At 30.1% G+C, this 5,521-nt stretch overlaps 1 long non-coding RNA gene across 1 annotated transcript; it reads right to left on the bottom strand.

Annotated features, from left to right (window-relative positions):
- Positions 1 to 912: 912 nt before the first annotated feature.
- On the bottom strand, positions 913 to 2,972 carry LOC129924795 (uncharacterized). Its single transcript, XR_008776722.1, has 3 exons — positions 2,847 to 2,972; positions 1,364 to 1,478; positions 913 to 966 (listed from the first exon to the last, which is right to left on the bottom strand). It is a non-coding gene; the product is annotated as an uncharacterized LOC129924795 (long non-coding RNA).
- Between the last annotated feature and the right edge of the window lie 2,549 nt (positions 2,973 to 5,521).

Raw genomic sequence — 5,521 nt, 5'->3', positions numbered from 1 at the left:
ACAATCAGAGTGTGATCTATATATATGTAGCTATAATGTCAACATATTTATACAATAATGGACATGTTATATTACATATTTGGAAATGTACTATATAAGACTTATAAGACTTGCATCTCAGTTCATTCATTTTAAAATTAACCTTACACAAAGTAGAAAAGAATTTTAAAAAATATCTTGATTCATGGAATAATAAACCAACACAAAAGACAAATATAATGACACAAACAAGAAATGAAGACAGCATTTTCATTCTATCCTAGCTTGCTTTACAGGCTGACATCAAGGGTGGTGGCAATTTCAACATAAGTAAAGCGATCATATTTTGACTTCCATGCAGCAGCTGAAACAAAAAAAAATATTTATCTAAAAACTACCTTCATCAAGCTGTATTAATAGTTTTAAAAAACTAACCATTAGGCATCAAAAGACCTTACATGTATGTATTTAACATACTATTTTACAGTGATATTTCCAGCCCTTGGGCTAGCATAGGAATGATGCTAAAATTAGGTTTCTTCTAAAGCCTGTTAAGCAATTTAAAAAATTAATGGTATTTCATAATTTGGAGCCCAATCCTCTTAAAATACATGTTATGAATTGGTGTCAGCCAATGTGGTTATTGTATTTGACTATGCCTAAAAGTGCAATGGCAGACTAGATCTAGCTAGGCTTCACTTTATTCAATATTATATTTAGTCCAATTTATTTACATTAATTTTATCACAGGCACTTAATAATACAACTATATTCTGTTGTAATTTTAGTTGAATGATAATTTAAAAAAAAAATGGCTGAAAAGTTATTCTACATTTAAAATAACGATCACATTGAAACAAAACACAAAAAAAAGCTAAGGATACTGGGCTCACAACCAGTGTTTCAAAATTAGGATAACATTTACTTATTTACATTGAATTAATTCCATCTCATTCAAACTTTTCTTTCGGGTTGCTGATCAGTAATCTTAAAAAAAAAAACAACGAAAACTAAAAAATATTGTTTAAAGAATTCAAACAAAATAATATTACAATAGAGGTAAAACACAAAATGTTTAGAGTATGGTATACAAGAAAGATTGTTGCTGTATAATGACATTAGGACAAAACACTTGTATACATTTTCATTGTATAAATGTTTATAATAATTATTTATGCAAATTAATAATCAACTAAGATCTCAGTGAATTAAAAAAAAACAACTGAAGATATTTGGCTGAAGACCATTGTTTCAAAATAAAATCAACATTTATTTGTTTTAATTTTTTTTTGTTAATTTTTTTAAATTTTATCTCATAAACAATTTTTTTTACTGGGGGGGAGGGGTAGCTGATAAGTATTCATAAATAATTTACTCTTCATACGTTTTTTGAGCAGGCTTCTTCATGAAAAGACGTTGAACAACATCTGTAGTGCATACATAATTCATTCTTAATCTCCAAGATTTATGTCAGCTTCCCCTTCAGAAAACTTGGCAATCTAAAAAAAAAATAATTAAAAAAATAAAGATACAGACAAAATAAAATTACCATAAAGATTATCTTGAAATGTTGATGGTATGGTATACAACAAAAACTGTCGCTGTAATGATGAGACCCTGTATTTTCTCTTTATCAGTATCAACACAATGAAATTAAAAAAAAAACAAAAAAACTAGTATAACTTTTTTATAACTAAAGCACTGACAATAGCTTTCTATAATTAGTACAAATAATAAAAAAAAAAAACATATTTTTTTTTTGTCAGGGTGATTTACATTTACTTGTTACTTAAAAGCAACTTTGCACTCCATAGAATAGGGCTGAATTGGTTTTAATGCTTACTATGGACTTTTCTAAAAAAAGAAAAAAATGAATGTACTCTACAGGCAGAATTAGTGATTATACTACGAATTTAACACTAAATTGAAAACGAGTAAATTAAACAGAAATATTTTGTGCACTTTCAGCAATCCTATACTGCTTTTAAAAATGAGGTCTAAATTTTTACTATTTTAATATTTGGGAAAATTATAAGTCTTAAGCTAATTAAAGTTAAAACCTGAGTCAGAACGTGCCATATTTAAAATGAATTTAATTGTTAGGAGCTTTATACAAAATTATAATTGAAATCGCTGCGTTGTATTCAAATTCATCAGGATTTAGAATAATTCAGATGTATTACAAATAGTCAATAGAATAATAGATCTAAATAGATAAAAAAAAATGGTTTAGTTAAATCTAGTGCTGTAGAAGATATTTTATAAATATACTAGACAATATAAGTGTATAACTTAGTATAAGATCTAAAAAAATGTCATACATCAAGACTAGACGAGTAGGCCTACTAAACAGTCAAGAGACTAGGACTAGATCTTATTTAATTTAATTAATATCTAGATTAAGATTTAGTAAAAAAACTTTTATACTTCATACAAGACTGGATTTGATTATTAAAACTTGGTTTAGACTTAGCCTAAAACTTATTGCCTTAGCCTTATTATTACCTTATAGAATGAATCCTAGATTAAAGTGTAGAAAATACAATATAGTAACAAGTAATGGACCTCATTCACCAATCGTAAACAAACAACATTTAGCCACGTGGTTCTCTGTCTCTTCTATACAGATTTCGTAATACACATAGGATGTCGCGTGACAGTTTTTTTTCCATTGTTTTATCAATATTATCACGTGGCTAAATGTTGTTTGTTTAGTATTGGTAAATGAGGTCCATTAGTATTATTAGACCTCTAGACCTTCTAGCTAGATCTACATATATATGATAATCTAGATTTGGATCTATACTGTCTAGCTTATAGATATCTAGAATTTCTAAATGTATTCATGAATATACATCTAATGCTACCTGGATCTGGTTATGTGGACAATGGACTGTTTGGCCGCCTCGATGGTCTCTGCATAGTCGTCTGGTTCATGCCCTGCATTTGCCAGCACTTCCCTAAGCTCCTAGAGGCGAGGTTTAGACTGCCAAGTAGATATCTTCAACTAAAAAAAACAATGTCATATAGGGTTAGGCTAATATAGATCTCCTACATACCTATTGTGAAAATGGCTAGATAGTCAAGATCTAGACGTGTAATATAGTAGATTAGTCTATATTATAAGTCCTAGTCTATATTATAAGTCTATACTGTATATAGTTTTTTTTAGGGCCCGTCTTAGGCCACTGAAACCTATGCGGCGCAATGAACCCCGTGCTTTCATAGGCCCCCGCGCGATGCGAATTCAAACAAAACAATTTAACCAAAACAAGAAAATCAAATACTTAATTTACTTTAATAGTAACTGGCAAATAAATATAGATCTAAAACTATCTCGACCTCTTTGAAAAAAAAAAGTGATATTTTGCTTAGTCGATGGTAAATTTAAAAGGCAGATCTGAATGATTATTTTTTTTGTTGGAAAACTACCTTCTATTGTGGATGGCTCGTATAATTAATTTGATCATAATTTTGCACTTAGTAAACTATAAATAAAATGCAAAAACGAATTTATTTTCTAATACAAAATCTTTTGAATTTTCACTTATTATCCTTATCACAACCCAAAATTAGGCCGGAGCAAATTTTTTTTGCATAGAGCCCCGCAACCTTTAGGACAGGCCCTGGTTTTCACATGACTAGATCTACAATTATCTTATCTAAATTTTATTATTGATTTGTATTTGCTATATTTATTAAATATAGACTAAATCTAAATTATTCTATATAAATATAAACTAGATCTACTATCATCTACAAACAATATAGATCTGGATCTAATTAAATCTATAAATCTATCTGCTATATCCTAGATATAGATTTAAATCAGAATTCATTCTAGACTCTAGATTACTCCAGATTTAGAAATTTATTATATAGGTTATAGATCTATATAGGTTCTATATTAGAATATATAACTATTATTGCTTTCTAAACATCATTCTCTTTATATTTAGATTCTATATAGTTGAATAGATTTTCCACTATAAGCATGATGTGAATGTATGGGTGAACTTGAACTTGTTTTATATGAACTCTATTAATTATAGTTGCTTAGAAAAATTTATCTCACAAATGCCTTCGGCATTGTCATTTATATAATGACATAATAGTCATAGATCTAGAATCTAGTTAAAATCTGTAATCTATATACTCATATCTAGATTTAAATAGGAGGAAGATGGGGCTAGTTGTCACATTTTTCAAATTTTGATGTTTTAAACATATTTAGAATTCATTGATTCTCACCAAACTTAACATGCTGTAACTTAAACATTCAGACAACAACTAGAGCAAATGAAATGAACTTTATCTCTATATTTATCAGAGTTATACAGCAGAAAAGTGGTTGGGTTGAGGTTGTGACAATTTGCCACACACCGGGGTAAGTTGACACAGGGCATTGAGTAAAATGTCACACATTAAAAAATCACCACATCTTACTATGTCTAAAATAAATAACATATTTAGTCAAGACTTTGTTCTTGTAGAAGTTTCCTTTACTGGTTGTCGTGAAAGAGTGATATTTATGCGGAGGTTCTGAAATGTTTTGTAGCTAAGAAAGAAATCTGTAGGTTTTTCATCAAAATAATGTGTTTTTTTTTCTACATAATATTTGTAAACTATCTGTTTACTTCTCTCAGCAATGCACCCACCTCCAACCTATCTAAATAGTAGGACTAGAGAACTTCTTTCTTAAACTAAATGTTGCGCTTAGAGGACAGATATGCTCTGTATGTTGATGCTGACATGACCTTTCTAAACAGCATTATTTAAGGAGAAAGTCGCTTAAGACTATTTAGGTGGCATCCATAAAAAAAGAATCCATAAAACAAATGGTGACCGGTCACTTCATCCCCGGTCACTTCATCCCCGGTCATTTCATCCCCGGTCACTTCATCCCCGGTCACTTCATCCCCGGTCATTTCATCCCCTGGTCATTTCATCCCCTGGTCACTTCATCCCCCGGTCACTTCATCCCCCGGTCATTTCATCCCCTGGTCACTTCATCCCCCGGTCATTTCATCCCCTGGTCACTTCATCCCCCGGTCACTTCATCCCCTGATATTTTCATCATCTGATAATTTTATCTAACAAATTGTAATTTTAAAAAGCATTAAATAAGCAATATTTAATGTATTCCTTTTTTATTTAAATGACAGAGAGAGAGAAAGAGATAGAGAGAGAGAGAGAGAATCACACCCTAAATATACATGCAAGATTATTTCCAATAAGCACTCAAACAATTAATTTTAAGGATATAGGAACCTCATCATGACGGGTATGTTCTCAGAACTAGAGGCCCCCCACCAGTTTCGATATCTAAAATGAATATCAATAAACAAAATACATACTTACATTTACATGTAGAAATGAAATATCGATAGAAATAAAGTCCTATAACACAATTTGTAACTTTAATGTTTATAAGGAAGACCGCCTTTATTAGAAAAAAATAAAACCTTATTACAAGGCTAAAAATGACTCGCCCATTTTCAAGAAAGAGCGATTGAAAAATCAAATAAAGTGAAACATGGTC

Source organism: Biomphalaria glabrata, chromosome 2, assembly GCF_947242115.1.
Source record: "Biomphalaria glabrata chromosome 2, xgBioGlab47.1, whole genome shotgun sequence".
Classification (NCBI taxonomy): Eukaryota; Metazoa; Mollusca; class Gastropoda; family Planorbidae; genus Biomphalaria; species Biomphalaria glabrata.
The sequence above is the reverse complement of the archived record's forward strand: the minus strand, read 5'-3'. Positions and strand labels throughout refer to the sequence as shown.